The sequence below is a fragment of the Ascaphus truei genome, chromosome 22, assembly GCF_040206685.1.
Source record: "Ascaphus truei isolate aAscTru1 chromosome 22, aAscTru1.hap1, whole genome shotgun sequence".
Taxonomy (NCBI): Eukaryota; Metazoa; Chordata; class Amphibia; order Anura; family Ascaphidae; genus Ascaphus; species Ascaphus truei.
This window is the reverse complement of record NC_134504.1, coordinates 20,300,245-20,323,310: the sequence shown is the minus strand read 5'-3', so window position 1 is coordinate 20,323,310 and position 23,066 is coordinate 20,300,245. Positions and strand designations below refer to the sequence as shown.

The following is a 23,066-nucleotide window of genomic DNA, read 5'->3' as shown; positions in this document are numbered from 1 at the left end:
CTATGGAACAGATGATGATTGTTATTATGTCCTGATATGTAAAACCATAGAATTCAAAGAGGGTGTACTTTCTTTTTCACACAACTGTGTGTATCTCCTATCCTCGATTCCGTTTGTTTCTTTGTATGTCCTAAGCATTGAAATCTCAGAAACGGCACCACGTAGCACAACAAAACTTTCACTGGACATTCTGCTGCGGATTTGTAGGTCAACGCAACTATTTTGAGCATCCAATGTGACTCAGCTCCCAAATTATGGACATTCTAAGTTTCCCTCGGCTGCCCAGCAAAAATGTTAGAGCAGGGGCTGGGGGTGTGGCTACTTCAGGAGGGGGCGTGTCCTTGCCTGGATCGGGGCTGTGTGTGATTTATTCAATATTACATTCCCTGGCGAAGCCGGGCACAAAAGCTTATATATGCACATTCACATAAGGAAGATCAGGGGAGCGTCAGTGCCTAAAGGAAAAAACTGAAACTACCATAGTGCAGTTAACATTAACACAGCACACAAAAAATGGCAGAGCTCTAGCTAGAGCACAAAATGCTAGATAGTAATGATCACAAGCAATGCGATAAAAACCATCTAAGAACATCTATGATGATATATAAATGTCCATCCATAAAAACAGGAGCAAAAAATAGGAGGAAAAGTTAGGAGGTAGATGAATCCAAAGGAGAGACACAGAGCCAAAAGCTAAAAATATCAAACATTTATCCGATAATGATAAGATTGGAGGCTTACAGGATTCCGAATGGTAAACAGCAAAGGTGTACAAGTGTAGATGTCAGCCGAGTCGCGTTCTCAGGATCTCTGCACGCTGCTTCTTCATCAAACGGTCTCCGACCTGCGCTGACATCTACACTTGTACACCTTTGCTGTTTACCATTCGGAATCCTGTAAGCCTACAATCTTATCATTATCGGATAAATGTTTGATATTTTTAGCTTTTGGCTCTGTGTCTCTCCTTTGGATTCATCTACCTCCTAACTTTTCCTCCTATTTTTTGCTCCTGTTTTTATGGATGGACATTTATATATCATCATAGATGTTCATAGATGGTTTCTATCGCATTGCTTGTGATCATTACTACTGTATCTAGCATTTTGTGCTCTAGCTAGAGCTCTGCCATTTTTTGTGTGCTGTGTTAATGTTAACTGCACTATGGTAGTTTCACGTTTTTTCCTTTAGGCACTGACGCCCTGATCTTCCTTTTGTGTATCTATTGTGGACCTTGAAACAGTCCTTCAAGGGTTTGAGTGTGTTTTCCGTTTATCACCTATTGCACAATATTTATTTGATATATTTTGTCACTATATTCACTGCATGGTTTATCTTTGATAGAGTGTTTGAGCGCCATCTAGTGCTTTTTTTGTATATGTACATTCACATGTCTTAGACAGGTTGCAACCCTGCCTTTCAACCATTATCACCTCGCATACAGTGCTCCCACTGCATCAAGGGATTCTGGGAAATTATATGCAAATGAGCACACAATGTGTCACCTTTTGCCTGGAATATCCATTCACATGGAGCCCATTTAAGCTGATGTATCGCCGTTGTAAAAATGTTACAAAAAACATTTTAGTTATCAAATGAGTTTATTCAGAGTGCACGCAGTGGAGACAGCTTCAAAACAAAAAGCTCTCTCCCAGATAATACGGTATGAGATGCATTTATACCCTAAAAACTAAAGCTCCACCCCTTTATGGGTGGGCTTGCGCGTCACTAAATATGACATAATTTTGTAATACAGGCATACCCCGCATTAACGTACGCAATGGGACCGGAGCATTTATGTAAAGTGCAAATGTACTTAAAGTGAAGCACTACCTCTTTCCCACTTATCGATGCATGTACTGTACTGCAATCGTCATATAGGTGGTATAACTGATGTAAATAACGCACGTGTAAAAGGCTCTATAGTCTCCCCGCTTGCTCACAGCTTCGGTACCGGTAGGGAGACGGTATGGCTATTCAGAACGTGCTGACAGGCGCATGCGTGAGCTGCCGTTTGCCTATTGAGCGAGATGTACTTACTCGCGAGTGTATTTAAAGTGAATGTCCTTAAACCGGGGTATGCCTGTACATAACAATACTAAAACTGATGTTATTGTGTAATACATAATAATACTGGATAAATGTACGTAAGCTAAAAAATCATTATGGGGTTAAATGTGATGTTTCTGTTCTGCCACCTGGCATATGAGTATGAGAAACAAGTTCACTGTAAGAATCTGAACTTATCTTAGACTACTAACAAGGCTTCTCATAATTTCTGGCCTGTTTACACTTTCATTTGGAGCTGATTGGATGAGGAAATTCAATAAGCATCAGCTAGGAGCGAAAACATTCCATTCTCTGTTTCACACGTTCGTTCACACAGATTTCCTCACGTAGAAAGATGACATAAAAACTTACAAAATGGCGGACTAAAATAGTCAAACGAATGGCTTCTTAGATCCTAATTCTGTTTACGTCAGACCCCTAATGTCTCAACTTTGTCAGTCCCTCCTCTGATTCTTTAAAACATTGCTTTTTGAGAATTATTAGCATGATTTTAGTCCAGAAACACGCTGGGAGGCACAGGGGTGCTCCATCATCTGATAATGTTTGAGGGTATAGGACAGTGCAAGAGGGTGGCTGCCAAATGTAGTCATAGGGCCTCATGCAGTAAGCGTTGATAAGGGTTTTTTCGCCATTTTCCCGCCAAAATTGGGTTTGAGATTCAGTAAGCGCCGATAATTGCTTGATTTCGCCAGTTTTCGTATCCGATAATTGTGTTATGGCCAGTCGCCTGGCGATAAGCCGTTTTTCGGCACTTATCGCCACTTTTTTAATTCGGCTGTATTCAAGTAGCAAAATCAGCTTATCGGGGCTGATCGGCACTAAGAAATTGAGACTTCATGGCCAATTTGTCCCGCCAACTAAAGTTGGCAAGTTGGAGGGGAGAACGATCGCTAAGATTGCCGGAACGGCACTTAGAAAAAAAAACTCTTCTGTACATCAATGGAGTCAATGGAGCGGGGACGTATAACATTATAGTACTGTTTACGTTATATTACTCACAATACAAATGTGTTGAGCATTACAGTGTGGGGGGCATTCACTGCATTGTGTCACACCTGACGTTTATTATTTGCATAACATTGTACTTTTATATGTTTTCGTCATTAGCGTGTCACATTACTCATCATGTGATGTGTCAAGGGAAAAACCTATACTCAACTCTTAAAGGAGAACATCAAATCATATCATACATGTTACTGACCAGTGCGACAATTTATTATATGATGTTACCCATGTCACACATCTAACACATCCACCGTATATTCATGTTGCTTTACATTAGACAATGCTTGTAATGTGTAACGCATCATCAAACGTTCATGTACATCTTTCTTCTCATGTTTACATGTAGTTTGTGTCCTCCCTTTTTTGATGATGTCCGCTATTGGACAGTCAATCACATTGCATGTTTACATTGTAAACATTGCATTACAAGCAATTCATGCTAACGTATACACTTTTCTGAAGCCAGGGTCACATTTGGTGTGAATGGCTCCCGATAGCATTAACACAGTTCCCTTTTAAATCACTCCAAGCCCTGTAATATTTCCTCCACTTTATTGGGAAAAGGCAGCAGGATACAGATACTTGTGGATGGTATGTAGTGGTGATTATTAGTTAGAAACCGGTAAAAAGAGATGGCCTCACCATGGGGGATAAACAGAGAAGGGGTTCTTTACTCACTGTCTCCAGGGTGGAAAAGGAAGTGAGGTGCAGTGTTGGTAAAGGAATAGTCTAGGGGCAGACTATGTCTGAACAAACAGGAGGGGGGGGGGCAGACTAGCCCATTCTGGTGAGGATCTCAGAAACTGCAGTAGCAGCTCACTGCTTCCATGCCCAGAGGCAAGAAATGCAACATTGTTGCAAGTTACACAGGCACAGTATGTGTGTGCAAACTCCATGCAGCTGGGAATAAGATCTGACAGGCAGAAGCTGCAGAGGAGAGACAGGGGTGAGTCAGAAATGTAGTTCTTGTTCCATGACACTCCCCGTCTGGTATCTGTAGATACCACTATATAACAGACTATGTGGAACATATGTGCAATGCATAACAAAGATAACATCACATTCTCAACCATGCAAGAGTCCATGTCCACATAGCGATGTGACACCGGCCGGTATCACTGGTATCAAGGTCCCTTGGTCAAGGTTCTTTGACAAAGGATGCAGGGTGGATGCACAGCTCCAGGTTTGCTAGTTGCACCACAATGTCTTTGTGTAAAAGTCTCTGGCACTGTTTCCTTTTAGCCTTGTGAGAGAACAGTCCGTTTGACTCTGTAGTTTTCTCTACAGGGTGCATCACCTCGTGGATGTGCCAGTCATGGTAGTTTGTCATCCTATCACCCAACGTTTGGCGGGAAGAGATGGCTTTTGGTTCCTTGCGGAAGCGGATTAGTGTCCCTGGAAGACGGGTTGTCGAATTTAGTCCAGTAAAGGGGGCGTCGTTCAGGGAGACTCCCTGAAGCTGAGCGCTGGGGTTGAACATTACCCGGATTTGATCGGCTTCCTGAGAGTGGTAGGCCCCAGGTGATTGGAGGTACCGACATTCTTCACCTTCCTCCATTAGAGGTGCTGGCTTTGCGTGGCCGGTAAAGAATATCTTCTGGATGAAGACCACAAAGTTGTTTTTGGTCTCTGGTTCCCTTTGTAGGCCGCAGAGGTGCGAGGTGAACCTAGAGATGGCATGTTCTCCATTGTTTGGGAAGCACCTCGTTAGTGAACGGAATGGTAGCGGAGTCACCCAACTGCTTAGTCCGTCTTTAGAGAGCTCCTTGACTGTTAACTTCGGGAATCCTCTATCTTCCCATGATGGTGTTTGCTTGTCATCGTTCCTTGTTGTCTGGAACGCTGTGCACCATAGTTCATCGGTACATTTTTCTTGCACGAGAACATCTCCGCGTAGTTTGGTGAAACGCTTTTGTGTCTCTTTGTTGACTGCCATCGGGAGGTTGTTCTCTCCCTGGACATGACGAAGAACAGTCTCTTTTGTCCTTGTAAATCCTTTTGGGAAATGTCTCTGCAACTGTCTCCTCTTGCGTGTTTGAACGAACAGTCCTTTTGACACTGTGGCTTCACCTGTGGGGCGCAATCTTTTGCGGCTATGCCAGGCGTGGCAGTTGGTTGCTCTGTTGCTTGATACTCTGTGGAGAGGAACAACTGTATGTCTTAGTTGTGCCGTTGCTCACGGGAGTATTGTCTGATTGTTTATCGTTTTTTGGACGATCCCTTTGTCGGTCACCTTTGGGAGGTTGCTCTCTTCCTTCGGTGGAATCGACTCATCATTCTTAGCTGTCTGGACTGCTGAGCCTCCTAAGCCATTGTCGCATCCCATCGACGTGAGGATGTCTTTGTTGGTCTCAGGGGTATGACCTTGTCTTTTCTCTTCACTTGGCCCTTTGGTCGCTTGGAGATGGCCAAGACATGGTTCAGAGAGAGATGTGTGTCCACATTCTGTCACCACCGTTCTGCGGGCATCAACGTAGTCTTGCCCGTGCTCTTTGTTGGTGCACGAGTTGCCCACTATCACCCACCCTAGGTCAAGTCTTTGGGCGTATGGCGCATTGTGGGGTCCATTATGCTGTTTACGGACTTTATGTACCCTCATGATGTCCCTACCGAGCAGCAGCAAGATCTTGGCGCCTTGTTCCACCGGCCGGATGTGGTTGGCTATTCCTTTGAGGTGGGGGTAATGGAGTGCCACGTCTGGTGTGGGAATCTCGTCCCTATTTGTGGCCATGTGGTTGCACTCGATGAGTGTGGGAAGGGGCATGTTCACTTTGCCGTCTATTGAGCATATGGTGTAGCCATTCACTCTCCTCCCTGTGGTCTCCATTCGCCCTGCGCACGTTCTGAAAGTGTAGGGAGAAGCACCGTCTTGTATGTTAAACATGTCGAAGAACTCTGACCTGACCAGCGATCGGTTGCTCTGGTCGTCGAGGATTGCGTACATCCGAATAGCCTTCTCAGGTTATCCCTGGGGGTGCATATTTTGGAGCAGGACATTTTGTCACCTTCTTTTCCGCATACCTCAGTGCGCTGAGATGTGACGGATGTTGACTCTCCTTCTTTCTCCCCGCCATGCTCCGCTATGGAGGATGGGTTCTTGAGTTGGTGGAGTGTCATCGCCTCTGGGTGTAACGCTGTCACGTGCTTGTCACTCTCGCACACTGTGCATTTGATCTCTTCCTTACAGTCCCTGGCTAGGTGAGTCGTGGAACCACAGCACTTGAAGCAAACTTCGAATTCTCCAAGTAACCTCTTGCGTTCCTCTAGGGACTTCATCCTGAACCCAAAGCACTTGTTGAGTGGGTGTGGCTTCTTGTGTATGGGACATTCCCTGTTTGGGTCCCTTGGTTCCTTGTCTCCGGCGACCGACTGATCGGGAGTAGTTTGGGTCGTGGGAGGCACGTCCGTCCTGCGGGTCGAGATGGGTGTTTGGGGGTTACCATATCTCGTCGCTGGTGTCTCGTTCCTCGGGCTGCTTGCACTGTATGTGGTTTGAGCACCTAAGAAGAAGCTGGGGTCGTTCCTCGTCCTTGCTGCTTCGCGAATGAAGCTCAAGAAAACTGAGAATGGGGGGTAGACGACTTGCTTCTCCCTTTTGTATTTGGAGCCTTGTGAGATCCATTTTTCTTGGAGGTTGAAGGGTAGCTTCTCCAGGATGGGTCTCACTCCACGAGCTGAGTCTAGGACGTTGAGACCTATTAAGGAATGGTCTTTCCTTGCGAACTCCAGTTCTTGCAGCAGGTCTCCAAGATCTCGTAACTTCGAGTAGTCTTTAGTCGTAATCTTGGGGAAGCTTTCGACTCTTTTGAAGAGCGAATCCTCAACTGCTTCGGGGCTGCCGTAGGATTCTTCCAGTCTTTCCCACACTAGGTCCAGACCTACTTGGGGTTGATGCGCGTTCGCTGCCCGCAGTCTTTTTGCGTACTCTCTGGAATTGTTCCCCAGGAACTTGACTAGCAGGTTGAGCTCTTCCCTTGCTGAGAAGTCCAAGCTGTTGATAGTGTCTTTGAACGTGAACTTCCACGGCCGGTAGTTCTCAGGGCGGTCGTCGAAGCAGATGAGCCCTGCTTGTACCAGGTCGCGCCGGATCATGTACTTGGCTATGTCTGTCAGACCTGAGGCATCGGCGTGTTTGTCCCGTTCTGAGGTAGTTGCTGGGACGGTCTGTGCAGTCGCCTCTTCCTTGGCGTGGACGCGTGATGGCTGCTGGCTAGTGTGAGGGGCTGTTTTCTCCCGCGTGGGTGTACCTGGATTGCGAGCCTGTTGTGGTGCATCTGTGTGCGCGCTGGCGTGTGGATCACTGTTGCGGCTGTGGCTATCCCAGGCAACATGTGCCATTGATGGAGCAGCGTCTTCTCCTCGTGGTCTTAGCGAGTCTTCGGTGTCTGTGGTATCACTCCCTCCGTGTTGAGATGGTGCGCTGGTGTTTACACTGAAGAGGCTCCTTACGTAGTCTTCAGTGCGTCGGGCCGGATCCTCTGAGGCAATCCGTCTGTACGGTTGCTCCCCGCCGTCCTGTTGCGCGGCTGCTTCTAGGACTTCGGCTTGGGCTATAGCGGCGGCGGCTTCCTTCTCTTGACTAAGTGCCTCTAGTTCCGCATCGCAATTCGGCTTTCCTACGCGCAGTGGCTGCGGCAGTAGCGGTGGCGTTAGCGGTGGCGTTAGCGGCGGCGTTAGCGGCAGCAGTGGCGTTAGCAGCGGCTGTCTGTTCCTCCTCTTCTATGCGCGCTCTTCCTGCTCTTATGGCTGCCTCTCTGCGACTATATTCGGCCCTGGCACGTGCGGCCTCTGCGGTGGCTCGCGCCTTGGTAGCGTTTGTGCTTGCGCTGGACGCGTTAGATTGCGCTGATCTTGCTGACCTTGATGAATGTCTGGATGTGCTGGAGCGCTGTGATGCAGTTTCCAGCAAAAGGTCCTTTCTCTGGTCTTCGGCCTCAGTGATAGTGGTCTGCACGAAGCCGTCACGCTCCAGGTCAGTTGCCTCCTGCTGGTCACGTTCGCTGAGGCTTTCCTCCGTGTTAATTCTTTTTAGATAGGCGAGATATGTTTGTGACAGCATTTGGCAACGTTTGTGACTTGACCTCAATTGGGCTATAGCTTGCCTAATTTGTTTCTCCTGATCACTAGTACTTGCAACGTTACATATTTCACGACCAGTGTCCTTCCAGGCCTTCTCTAACCTTTCGCGGTATGCTTCAATGTCAGTCTCATATTTTTCGCAGGCCTTTTGTGTCAGTGTGACTGTCCGTTTGGGCCTTGCGCCTGCCCGCGCCTGTTGCACTTGCGCAGCGGTCTCTGTGTCTGAGTGATCGCTTTCCTGCGTGATGTCTGGTGAGGCTCTGAGTTCTGCCATGCTGTAGGTGTGTGTAGGCCTTTTGCCAGTGCGTGTGGCGTGCGGTCTTTTACCTTGTCAGCGATGGGCGTCTGTCTCAGATGATGCCGAGCGGTGTCCTGCAGCGTGCAGCGTAGGGGTAGCTGTACTCACAGGTGTCCGTTGGCTCCGACCCGTGTCCTGGCTGGTGTCCGGCGGCGTGGCCCTTGATGGCGCTGGCCGTGGGAACGTGCGCAGGGGTAGGTGGGAAGGTGGCTCCTCACTGTAGGGCTGTGCAGGGGGTGGACTCAGACAGATAAAAAGGCAGTTAGGTATGTGTAAGAAGCACTGTTTGTTGCAAGGCTGTTGTGCAGTTTGAGCTGCTGCTTGTCTGTTAAGGCTGCAGGCTGCTGTGCAGTTTGAGCTACTAGGTGCTTCCTTTGTCTGGTGTAGAGGCTGCTCTGTATAGCTGTGTATGCTGCTTGCATGTACTGCTGTAGAGGCTGCTCTATATTGTCATGGAGTCTGGAGTAGCAGCTCCTCTGTGTGTGTCCCCAAGGCACACGGTCCTCTTTTTACTTTTCTGAAGCCAGGGTCACGTTTGGTGTGAATGGCTCCCGATAGCATTAACACAGTTCCCTTTTAAATCACTCCAAGCCCTGTATTATTTCCTCCACTTTATTGGGAAAAGGCAGCAGGATACAGATACTTGTGGATGGTATGTAGTGGTGATTATTAGTTAGAACCCGGTAAAAAGAGATGGCCTCACCATTGGGGATAAACAGAGAAGGGGTTCTTTACTCACTGTTTCCAGGGTGGAAAAGGAAGTGAGGTGCAGTGTGGGTAAAGGAATAGTCTAGGGGCAGACTATGTCTGAACAAACAGGAGGGGGGGCAGACTAGCCCATTCTGGTGAGGATCTCAGAAACTGCAGTAGCAGCTAACTGCTTCCATGCCCAGAGGCAAGAAATGCAACATTGTTGCAAGTTACACAGGCACAGTATGTGTGTGCAAACTCCATGCAGCTGGGAATAAGATCTGACAGGCAGAAGCTGCAGAGGACAGAGGGGGGTGAGTCAGAAATGTAGTTCTTGTTCCATGACATACACACATCTACAATAGTTACTCATTGTTACATGTTTCAAACTGATTCAATAGCAACTATCCTGATGCCATAAATGTATGCATATGCACACGAGAATTAATTGTTGTGAACATGTGACACTAACATGGCAAATTAGACATGTTGCAGCAAACTTTTTCTACGTCAATCTCATGGTTTTAGCATCATTACATGACTGAGTGTTGCGTTCAGAAGTGGTACATGCATTACACATTACACTAATCATTTACAATGAATGCTTGTACAAAGCTTCACATTACATCATTGTGAAATATCAGGATTGGCTGCTGAATACACAGAAATAATACTTCTTAGATCAAATGGATACAGCTTGGGAGCCAAGTACTTTAATATGTTAATGTAACACGTTGCATTTTACAAACTCACCTTACATCATCACATAGCTATTTAAAGGACGGCCATTACCTGCTCATTCACAGCTACAGATTTCAAAATGTTGCGCTTGTTTAGGAGACGTCGTAACATTCTTTTGCACGAGTGGCTTGCTGATGAAGAGAATGACATAGGGCAAGGGAGGGACAGAGCCAGGGACAGGCACGCGTACACGACAGGGACAGGGAGAGGGACAGGAGATCAGAGGAGAAGACAGAGGAGAGAAGTTGTGGCTCATCCGAGTGTGTACAGGGAGAGAACCCTGTTAGATGGGATGAGTGAGGAGGAGATAGTAAGTCGCTATCGTTTGAGTTCAGCAGCAATCTTATCTCTTTATGAAGAGATAAGGGGAGATTTAGATTTTTTGACAGCCAGAGGTCGTGCAGTCCCTGGGCTTGTTAAAATGCTGTGCTCATTACATTATCTTGCTTCCGCGTCATTCCAGACAACTGTGGGCATAGTGGGCGGGGTCTCGCAATCTTCATTGTCGCGGGCCTTTACCCAGTTTCTCTATGCACTCAATAGACGCGCTAGGAATTATATTTATTTTCCTAAAGCGCAGACAGAGTGGCTGGAAGTCAGGAATGGCTTTTATGCCATAGCCGGGATACCATGTGTGCTGAGTGCAATCGATTGCACCCATGTTGCTTTGATTCCGCCTAGTCAGAGTGAGCATGCTTACCGCAACCATAAGCACTACCATTCCCTGAATGTACAGGTGGTATGCGATGCCACGATGAAGATAATGCATGTGGTAGCCAAATTTCCTGGTTCCAGTCACGATTCCTCTATCCTGAGGAACTCATCAGTCTTCCATGTTTTCGAAGAAGACCATTTTGGACCTGGTTGGCTGCTGGGTGAGTACATATTTGGATGTTGTAACACAAACCTCATTTTTGTTTAGGAATGATTTTATTTTAGAATGTTATCACTAATGTTACCTTATGTGTGCTCCATTGATTATAGGTGACTCAGGATACGGAATTAGGCCGTGGCTCTTGACCCCGGTGCTAAACCCTCAAACTGAAGCAGAGGAGAGGTACAATGCTGCCCATATATCTACGCGATCCGTTATAGAAAGGACATTTGGCCTTCTCAAAACAAGATTTAGGTGTCTCGACAGAACTGGTGGGGCTCTTCAATATAAGCCACAAAAAGTGTCTGATATTATCATTGCCTGTTGCATTTTGCACAATGTGGCACTCAGACATAATGTACACGCAGACATAGGTGAGGCTTTGGTAGAGGAGCATCCCACCAATGTACCAGCTGAAAATGAACAAACAGCCAGTGGTGCCGAGACACGCCAGAATGTCATAAATACTTTTTTTTCTTGTAAGTAAATACATATATGTTCCTAGTACTACTTTTAAAAATTAATTATGTTATATTAACACTACATTTTTTAACATAACCTTCTGTTAGGACACAGATGAATATGGGTTGCACACATTTCTCTTCTCTGCTGTGTGGACAAAGGCATGTGGCACCGGTATGTTATTCTTGCACAGGTTATATAATCCTTCTTCGAATGTAAATTAGTTGTGTGTATGTGAATACAACAGGTGTAACAAATGAGTAATTTCGTAACATTGTGTTGTTGATTATGCAAACACAATACACATAGTATAGCCATAGTCATTCATTCTTGCAGTATGGTTACATACAATGTTATTGTTACACTGTAACATGCGCATCAATATGATGTATACACCAGCCTGCTTTTCATATTTTATGTGACAAAATATACATGGTGTTTCATATGTAACACCAAATAGACACTTTGGTGTGTTGCTTACGTTAATGAAGATGTCATGTCAATGTTTGCAATTTATATATTGTTCCATTTTTTTATAGGTATATCTCCTCTATGACTGATCATGGTATGTATATGAAATGACATCTGTCATAACATGTGCCTACCTCTATATACGTATAATTATAGGATGTATAAACCCAACATAGTTGTCAACTTCAAATCTTACATACATCTAGTTTCTATATCATGTACATGCGTTTAGCTACTATTGGGCTTTCATGTGCATTGTATTTGAAAATGATTAGTGACATGACATCACATTTAATGTATGTTCCCTTACAATTTCCATTAATCTAATATAGGGGTGGGTGGAGAGAAGGAGATAGATGCTGCTAGTTTTTCCATAGGGGTGGTGATTAATGACGGATGCACATGAGTGATCATAACACTCCATGCATAAATGCCTGTAATCACACCAATGCTTTGTACATCTTATATGTTGCAATGTATGTGATTAGTAATGGTATCAATTATTTGTAAAGATTAGTTTTACATTGTCACATGTGTATGTATAAGTCACACATGTGTGTTGATGTGACCTACATGTAACAAGTGTCAAACTGTTAACACAAACCAAAATATTTCACTAATTTATTAGTAATTTTGCATAATTAATTTCTCACAATGACAATGTTGTTAATATAGTTGGAATGTCATTCACGTCAGTTCATCATTATTATGATGATCATTTACAAGTATTCTCAACATATGAACGTCAATCACGTGCACATTTGCATACGCACACTTTTCAAGACAACTGTTTGTGTCTGTATCAATTTGTGTATGCTGCATGTATAACACCGTCAAATGATACCATCAGGTTTATTATGGTAGCTTATATCATCATATTCACATTACTATGTATGTGTTTAATAAACACAGTAAAATATAGTTAGTTTGGTAAATTAAATATACACAGAAACTTACATGTTTACATGATCTGTACCTAATATTCTTAACATCATGCATTATACAGTAGTTGAGCACTACATCTTGGCATTAAAATTATTTGCCACACTCAAAAACAATTTTAACAACATTCCCATGTAACATGAGAATTTTTACATGAAATGGCTACTTGGTTTTAAGTCTCCTTTACATAATTTCTACAGTCATACGTTCCATTATACAATATACTACACTAATGTGTTTGCAGAGTGGCAATGGTTGTTATATATTACACAGAGCATGGCATATAATGTTAGTACAAAATAAAGAACACACATTAAATTTACAAACTGCACTGTTTAGCAACATCATTATGTTAATTAAGTGGTTATGAAATATAGGCATAACCGGATCATATTTTGTATTGTTTGTTAATATGCGCTGCAAGCATTATAAAAATCGTTGCATATGTAGTATATTAGTGGTCGCTCCTCCTCACAATCATCTCATATAACGTTGGACTCTTCTGAAATCATACATTGATCCCATTGATTCTTCCCCGACATCTCTGAAATACAGCAAACAGATGATGGTCACAGATGGCACCTTTATATATGTGTAGCCGTGACAACGCGTTACACATCTCTATTTGATTGTGTATATCCACGCGTTATTCACTTATATGTTAGAAGTGCAAGGTTACAAGTACACATCATTATGTATCCTTTTGTTAATTGCGTAGCAGTCATAACTATGGATATGATCTTTACGTTGGCAGTATACATAATAATGTGCGCGCACATCTTAATTTGCGCACGCACTTCCCGATTGGGTCGACTAAGTGTTAGCGCATGCGCTAAACAATGTGTACGTTGTGCGTTCAATACATGTTGTTACTAGCATTAAGCATATTATATTGCTTTCAAATCCAATGAACGCGAAAATACATTCGTTCTAAACACGTACTTCTATAATCTTTTTAAACAGACGTGTGTGGACGGAAACAACGGCCGATCACCCAATGAGCGAATAGAATACGTGTGACGTCATGTTAAGGCAGCGTGAAGTGCACGCAAACACTCCTCCCACTGAATTAACATTGGGCTAACGCACTGTGAAAGCCCACAAACACAGACGGGCGCGCATGACACAGTGCAGTGACCGTAACAATAACAAACGGACACAGCCAATAGGCTTTGACGCGCGCACGTCGGTTGGGGGCGGGGCTTACACCCGTAATCCTTTTTAAGGACGCCTTGGCACATGACAAGTGTCCCACGTCATATGTGTCTGACCCTCTTTTGTTAGATGTTGCATGAAAAAAAAATAGGTGTGTGTTAAAGTTATGGTAACATGTTGAAATTATATTTTTTAAGAGATAGGAAACTAGGTATATTTATTACGTTACCGATGTGTTGTAATGTTTCTGGTTGTAGTATATTGTAATAGGAAACAATGTGTTTGGGAACGCTACATGTTATGCTGTCTGCAATGTTACGCTGTATCCACGCATTTAGCGTAAACATGGTGAATAGAATTTTTTTTTTTAACTTTTAACGGTGAGTCAACGCATAACAATTATTATATTTACCATTTTGTAGAAGTAACACTTCATTCGGCTGCAACTGGTCGCTCCAGAAAGACAATGCATTTTCATCCATGGTTGACGCAACCGTTGAATCCTGTAGGACACACATCTCCATGAGGCGCTCATAGGAATCGCCACTGCCTTCTTCAAACAATACGTCCGGAGGTACGTACAGTTCTTGGTTTTGCCATTCTAATGTGTTTTCACCAATAAGGTTTGGAATGGAGGGTGCAGATATTGCAGCAGGTATCGATTCAGACGGAACAGTAGTAGCGGATCCATTGCTATTGGTATTAGGAATAAATATGCTACTTATCAGAAGATATGTGCCATGTTCCATGGTAATTTTAAATTGTGGTGCAATCTGCCAAAATCCATACCTTTAATGTAGGTTATCCTGGACACGTTCAAAACATTCATTTGTTGATAAAGTGATTCGTACAGATGATTTAAAATTTCCAGCGCGGCACGGGTCTTGGTAATATGGATATTTACTTCTGATCAAGTCATAGAACTGCCCCACGTTGGCTTTGTGTTGTTCAGTTGATATGATGGCCTCTGCGATCATTATTTTATAAGATTTATGCGGATGGGTGTTCAATGTTATATTCTGTGCCATTGCTGCATCTCTGTGTGTGAATCTTGAGTTGTAGGGTTTTTCTTCTGATTGTGAAACTATTTAAATGTTATCTTTTGTGGCTTTTTTGTCAAGGTCAGACTTCAAGTTCCATGTTCCACTCCTTTTTGAAACCACCAATTTAAATGTGTAGAAAAAATTGGCACACATTTTTTGGTTAAGATTGCCTTTTCACTGTGAAAGTAACATTTTTTTTTAACGTAATCTACATTCTCAAAACAAGTTTAGGATTTTAATTAAAAAAACAATGTGGGTGAGAAATGCTACAGTGTTGGCATTATGAAAAAAACTGCCTACAGTGACATATAATGAGATAAACACACACACCTGCTAATGTTTTTCTCTGTCTTTTTTTCAACTTTTCACTGTGTGTATCTTTATGTCTGGTTAACTCCCTGTCTGTCTCACACAGTTTGACTATGTGTGTATATCTATCTATCTATCTATCTATCTATCTATCTAACTATCTATCTATCTATCTATCTATCTATCTATCTATCTATCTATCTATCTATCTATCTATCTATCTATATATATATATATATATATATATATATATATATATATATATATATATTTCCTAAACACATATACATATGTATCTTTTACAATATATATATATATGTCTCAAAAACCAACAATGAAATGTGTGTGTGTGTGTGTGTGTGTGTGTGTGTGTGTGTGTGTGTGTGTGTGTGTGTGTGTGTGTGTTAAGGTATTTAAGGCCTTATATGTAAACAGGGATTGTTATATTGGTCAGACTTATTTAAAGGTTTAAACATTACAGGGTAAGTATGTTTGAGGGCCTATTAGAGTCAGCTGTGTCCAATTTGGAGTTAACATCAAACAAGGCCTTTTGTGAGTTTACAAGGCCTGTAGTGTTACAACCTATAATATATCTATTTAATCCAGTTCTACACTGAACATATTGATGGCAGTAAGTAGGCCTTGTATTAAACCCATTTAAATGCTGATCAAGGTGAGTTAATTAAGTGCTTCATAATAATAGGCGCATATTGTTAAAGGGTCAGATCATGTATATTTCACTAACATAAGGCTTGTTTTATTTCAATACTGTGTTTTCACAAGGAAGCATCATATATATGTTTTGATAAAAAACCTCTAGACAAATTTACATGTTTAAAACATTAATATATATATATATATATATATATATATATATATATATATATATATATATATATATATATATTATTTATACACTGTGTGTGTACATATATCCATAGATACTGTACTACATATATATTACTACACATTCACAGATATGTTTTGAAACCAGTACTCATACATGATGAAAGGCCAACATTAAGAAGCTTCAAGGAAGGTGAAGGTAAGTAATATTTGACAGTTCATCCTGCACAAAACTGAAATGTAGAATGTTAGCAGTTAAATATATATTTATTTTAACTTGCATGTGATTACTATTAACATGCAATGATTACCTAAATTACCTACCAAACACACCCAAATACAATCTTTTGCAGCTAAGTGAATGTCAGCTTCTCAAAACATTGCAAGTGTGTAATGTTGGACCATTACTGAACAGATGATTAATACATAAATATTAATTACATTATGCATTCATTCGGACTGTGAACATTTCCAAACCTTCACATGTACCAGGACATACTTGAATGTTTGGAAACAACAGGTCTTGATCATACATACAATATTCATTAGATAATCTCAAGTCAACAAAACAAGGCCAAATACAGATTTAATTAATTATAACATTTATTCTTTTTTTTCCTTTTGAGACCGAGTCACAGGCCTGCTTGTTGTCTGATGGTTTTTTTTTTCCGTTTGGCTACAACTTTAAGCAAAACAGAGCCAGTTTGACTGGCCTGTGTCACTTTACGGGCAGGGCTTGTGGCCTGTGACACTTGTGAACAAGTTGGTACACAGTGCACAACTGATGCTTGCTCCGTTTCATGATTGTGTTTTTTAGTTTGTTTCCAAAAACTGGTCAGTAGTAACTGCTTGTGCATTTTTCTTTTTGGTGCCTCCTTTGTAGGTGTAAGCTCCAGACTTTCTACAGGTGGCAGCGGTTGGATGTTGAGAGGAACATGCACAGAACTTTCAGCTACTGTACCGGTAACATCCCGACCTGGGGAATGAAGATCAGATGCATGGGGTGTAAAAGTAGCAGCATCTAAAGATCCTTCCTCTGATGGGTTAAAGTTGAAATGATGTGCTGTTGTAGTCATTCTCAAGTGATTAGCTTGGGTTAGCTGAACAACTACTGCTTCTAATGTCGTGTTTAATTTTTGTATCTGTTTAGGAACTTCAATGAAGACTCTGTGGAGATGTGACAATTGTGATATCGTTTCTTCCTGCAGTGATATCATCCTTTCGTGCACTGACATCAGATCTGAATGGCGACGATTTTCTGCTTCAACAATTTTTTCTTCAGAAGCTGCTATTGCTGCGTATGTGTAACTTGCTGGAGGAATGGCCTGTTACTCTTTGAATAGGAACCTCTTCATGGTCACTTGATTGCATTTCTGTGTCTTTGGCATCATCATGTTCTAAAAATAAATGAACACATGATGAAATGGCATGCTAATGTCTGCTGTTTTACTATGTAATTATACACTGTGATACCAACACCTAACATGTTTCCATACGTTTTATGACATCACATTAAAATGTACCTTGACTTAAGAATTATGTTTCGACTCAGTGTGAAATAAGAATGAATGAAAGGTTGTCCAAACCTCACAACTCCTACATGATACTTTACATCACAAACACAATACATGTTCTCTTAAAACACTTCAATTTCAATGACACTAAGTGATCCAATTTAAATAACATGTCAAAAACAATTAATTAACATGACACCATAACATATATAAATGAACATATTATATGTCCTGTACCTCATACACTCATCTTCCAGGTGCGATGAGCTGCATGACCCCGGTGAAGACACTTGTTCAGTCTCAGGTGACAAATGTCCTCCAGGAGCAACTATATACAACAATAACATCAGTTGTTAATGGACATGTGTACATAATGAACATTGAGTTAGTGTATCTTGAGTATTTATGGCTAACTAACAGCATCACTTCATGAATTGAAAATGTGTGTGGCAAAATGAACATTATTCGTTGTAATAACAATGTACATGCCAGTGTACTTTGGACTTTTTAGTTCACTAACATACAACATACAATGTTTATGCAGTAATGCGTTAGCAAATTATTATGAATATTGGACATACCCTGCATATGTTGTGCAGTAATATCACAATAATAATGTACATCACTATCATGAGATCAACGTTGACAATGCTTATCATTAAGTAGGTAATATTGGAAAAGTTATTGTTTTTGTTACAGGATATGTGTGCTACATTAATAGAAGCTGTTGCAGGCATGAATGTGGCTGCCACTCAACAACAGAAGACATGCAGTGTGTCGCTCACAGATGCTACTGGTGTCATAATGTGGTGTTGATATAAGTTGAACAATAGATCTGAGTGAACGAATGTGTAACGTATGGTTTGATACATAATGGTTTGGTGGGTGAATTTGTACATAGAGTTACCATTTCAAATGAGTGTGATTAACTTCTGTTTAGCTTGTCAGGTTTTAAGAACTAGTCCCTCCCCCAAAAACTAAAATCACCCTGACCTTTCAATTAATTCAAGCAGCAGAAAATGGTGTCAACAAAGTTGACCGTAACATGACCCTGTTATTTGGCTGTGTGCACAACTCCACCCCCTGAGTTCACGTGTATGCTGTGATGACATATTAATTGCAGCTGCTTGAACACAATGGTAGATGAGCTAAATAGTAGTCTGAAGTGTGCTACCTATGACCAGAATTACATAACATATGCAACGTGTGCCTCATTATGCTCTCTGTATATGAGATGAAGCAAAAAAGGACCTTTTTCTAAACAAAAGCAAATGTGTTAGTGCAAGTGATGTTTGTTGGCCATTGCATGCAATATCTTCAATGCATGATTTGAAGAGGCAGTAATGTCGTGTTTGTAGGTGTTAAATAAATTAAATATAAATTACAATTATATATATGTACTAGCTGATATACCCGGCGTTGCCCGGCATTGAATTTTCCCGCTCCCCCCTCCCTCTCTTTTTTTCTTCGCTCCCCCTCTCTCTCTCCCCCCATTGGCCTCTCTTCCCCCCTTCCCCTTTCTCCCCCGTTAACAGCAATTGGGCCCCCCTGCACATGAATGTGGCACCCGTGTTATTAGCTGGGTTCCACCCTCCCCCCCGTTCACAGCTCCGGCCCTTCCCCCCTTCACACCTCCGTTCCCCCCCCCCCTCTCACATGTCCAATTCCCCCCCCCCCCCCTTCAGAGCTCAGTGGGTGGGTGACTGAGTGGGTGGGTTGACTGAGGGACTGAGTGAGTGGGTGGGTGACTGAGTGGGTGGGTGACTGAGTGACTGGGTGGGTGACTCGGTGGGTGACTGGGTGGGTGGGTGACTGGGTGGGTGGGTGACGGAGTGACTGGGTGGGAGACTGGGTGACTGAGTGACTGGGTTTGGTGAGTGACTGACTGGGTGGGTGAGTGACTGACTGGGTGGGTGAGTGACTGACTGGGTGGGTGGGTGAGTGACTGACTTGAGTGACTGGGTGGGTGAGTGACTGAGTGGGTGACTGGGTGGGTGAGTGACTGGGTGGGTGGGTGAGTGACTGGGTGGGTGACTGGGTGGGTGAGTGACTGGGTGGGTGACGGGGTGGGTGGGTGAGTGACTTTGAGTGACTTGAGTGACTGGGTGGGTGAGTGACTGACTGACTGGGTGGGTGACTGGGTGGGTGAGTGACTGGGTGGGTGGGTGAGTGACTTTTTGAGTGACTGGGTGGGTGAGTGGTTGGGTGACTGAGTGACTGGGTGGGTGAGTGACTGGGTGGGTGACTGAGTGACTTGACTGAGTGAGTGACTGGGTGGGTGAGTGGGTGGGTGAGTGGGTGTGTTATCTTTCCCCCCTGCATCTCTTCTCTCCCCCCCCTGCATGCCTCCCCCCCCCTTCATGCTATCCCCGGAGGCAGCAGGTGTGAGGCGCGGTGAGGCGGCCGTGGCAGCCGCAGCTGTAGGGAGAGGGAAGAACAGCAGCGCGGGGCCTGTGAGGCACGGTGAGGCGGCCGTGGCAGCCGCAGCTGTATGGAGGGGGAAGGACAGCAGTGCGGGGCCTGTGAGGCATGGTGAGGCGGCCGTAGCTGTAGGGAAGGGGAAGGACAGCAGCAAGGGGCCTGTGAGGCACTGTGAGGTGGCCGTGGCAGCCGCAGCTGTAGGAAGGGGGAAGGACAGCAGCGCGGGCCTGTGAGGTACGGTGAGGTGGCCGTGGCAGCCGCAGCTGTTGGGAGGGGGAAGGACAGCAGCGCGGGGCCTGTGAGGCACGGTGAGGTGGCCGTGGCAGCCGCAACTGTTGGATGGGGGTAGGACGGCGGCGTGGGGGCTATGAGGCAGGCGTGGCAACCGCAGTACCCGTCCGCCTGCTCGATCACTCACCCGTCCGAGTGCTCCCACGTGCATGTGAGGCGGGAGGCAGCGTGTTGTGGCCGCTCCCCCGCTGTGTCCCGAGCGCTCTTGACTGTAGCGGCGCCAGTGTGTGAGCTTTGGGGGGGGGGGTGTTTGTGTGTGTTTTGGACCTTTGGCCCGTCACTCCGCCTCAGGCCAATGAGAGGTGTGCGGGGGCAGGCGGGCGGGCCAAGGGACCAATCTCATTGGCCTGAGGGACACAGGCCATGCAGACAAACATACAGTGCTTTCACAAATATATAGTAGATGTACTACAACAGTACATATTAATGTTTGCTCATTTTTATGTCTTAGACGTGTGCAACCCTGTTGTTCCCCATATTCTGCCAGCATAAATTGCTTCCACTGCAGCAAAGGATTGTGGAAGATGACATGCAAATGAGCATGCAGTGCCACGTTATATATTATTTAGTGATTGTAGTAGGACAATGAAATACAAATATATATTGATAGATATATATATAGAGAGAGAGACATATATACATATAAAGATGTAGGTATGGTTCTATTGGGAAGAAAGTATAAATAGCAGCGGAAATATAGAAAATAACTGTAACCTACGACACGCCTAGTACAGTAACATTTCTCACCTGGTGGAAATTCTGACGAATAAATTCCAATATCTCTGTCACCGGCCAAACCCTCAACGACGACGGGAAGTAATTTTTACCGAAGCTGCTCCTCCAATGGAGTTAAGATGAGACGTTGTGCTAGCGGGCCACCTCCAGTGCCAGAAGCATGCAAGCGTTGTTGTATTTTTTTTTTTAATTTTGCCCTAATATCGTCAAATCTCTTGCGACAATTATTCCGGTCCCTGACACGATTCCTACACGCATTCACACCAAGTAGTATTTGTTTCCACTTTTCTGTTTTGGATGCTGAACTTGTCCGCGCTTGAAATACATAAAAAATATATGACGTTAATTCTTACTAATACAACGAACCATTTCCTACAATGCTAGCTGTTCCAAGAGATACCAAACATGCTTGTTTAGGTGTAATATGTGTAGCCCATGAGCATTCACTTGTAAACATAGACATGTAATGAAGCTTGCATTAATATTGTATGAAGTTTGCACAAATTGAACAATTGAGTGTTCTTGTCGTTGTAAAGCATGATTAAAATATGTGTTTACAACAAAAGTTAAATTGCTAGACATTATGGACCCATATTTGCATATTATGACACCTCACATGACCTACGATAACATGTATTTGAATAATGAATGCAAAGGTACACTTACATACTAAATGGCCAAACAGACTGTCATAGTGCTCCAAAATCCCAGTGACAAGAGCTGTGTTTTCGTTGTCATTGAAGCGAGGATTACGTGGCTGCTCCACACGTTTCTTCCGAGCAGGTTTAGGCTCAGAGCTTGGCTGGTGCTGACTGGACTCTCCTTCTTCCAATGGAAGAGACTCCAAAAGCTGCCCACCAGCAAGCACGCCACCACCAGACACCCCATCAGCAACTGAGCCACCAGCAGCACTCACACTCACATCAACAGCACTCGCACTCCCAGCAACAGCACTCGCACTCCCAGCAACAGCACTCGCACTCCCAGCAACATCACTCCCCTGAACAGTACGTTCACTCCGATGCGTACTAGCACGTCTAGCAGTACCACTCACACCAGCATCACTCTTCCCACGCCTTGCGGCCATACCTTTTGCACTCACAAAGAACAGAAAACAAATGTAAAGCCAATCACACTAAACACTTACACATACAAAACAAGACAAAGATGTAAACAAAACAACAAAGGACAAAGCTCTCACAATACACAACAAGTCTCTCAGTCAATATGCAAATATTAAATCGCCCTGCTCTGTGCGTCTCTCTCTCTTTCACTCCCAACAACACAGAGAATGATTAACAGTACACGTTGCCTTTAAATATGCCGCGCAATCCAATACATGCTTGCTTCGCCTGATTCAGCAAGAAGTTTGATTGGCGAACCTAACAGCACCCCGCCATGCACGCCGATACACCTGTGTGTGATCGGCAAATCATCGTGAGAGTGGGCGGAAATGTTTTCGACTTCATTTTGAAGGGATTCGGCACTTACTGCATACGGAGAGGGAAAATCGCCAACATCATGGCAAATCGGTAAGCTTGGCCATTGCACTTTTTCGCCACTTACTGCATAGAGCCCATAGTCTCGTATGGCGTTGCGGCCAATTTATTTTCCAGAGTTAGAACACTGTACTTGGCATCTTCTTTCTTCAAGCGACTGCTGTAAATTGGACCTGCAAACAATGGCATCATGTCTGCAGAGGGGGTAGCACATTTGTGGATCATACCTTTGACAAACGTGACATAAACATCAAACATTCTGTTTTGTAAGACCATAAGCCTGATCTGAACCGGTTCTTGCTTTAGTGATGCAATAGCTGTAGTGTTGTGATTGAGGACATCATCTAAGACATCTGTTAATGTATTAAGCCTGTCATATAGTAACTCAACTCTTACATTTGGAACTAAACTAACCCAAAATTGTTCTTTCCATAAACTATTTTTCAGTCCTGAAATATTTGGTGTTTTTCTCTTGTTTCTGGTTGTTGGAGGCACTTGACCTATAAATGATTGGTGTTGCTTGTGTGTAAAATGGATACAAAAAAATGCTAAAACCCTTATTTTAAGCAAGTGACCTTTCTGCTGCTAGCTAAAGAAAATGGCAGCTATCTCTACCATAATATA

At 43.6% G+C, this 23,066-nt stretch overlaps 1 protein-coding gene and 1 long non-coding RNA gene across 6 annotated transcripts in view; both read left to right on the top strand.

The window, feature by feature from the left end:
* The window catches only part of LOC142472489 (uncharacterized), a 377,773-nt gene that overhangs the window by 126,027 nt on the left and 228,680 nt on the right, over positions 1 to 23,066 (top strand). The window lies entirely within an intron of this gene.
* On the top strand, positions 7,759 to 18,507 carry LOC142472488 (uncharacterized). Of its 2 annotated transcripts, XR_012789728.1 has the most exons (7): positions 7,759 to 10,937; positions 11,324 to 11,390; positions 11,756 to 11,781; positions 14,207 to 14,358; positions 16,114 to 16,181; positions 16,866 to 16,945; positions 17,133 to 18,507. It is a non-coding gene; the product is annotated as an uncharacterized LOC142472488 (long non-coding RNA). The 2 variants fall into 2 exon arrangements; XR_012789727.1 differs by having other exon boundaries at positions 7,759 to 11,390.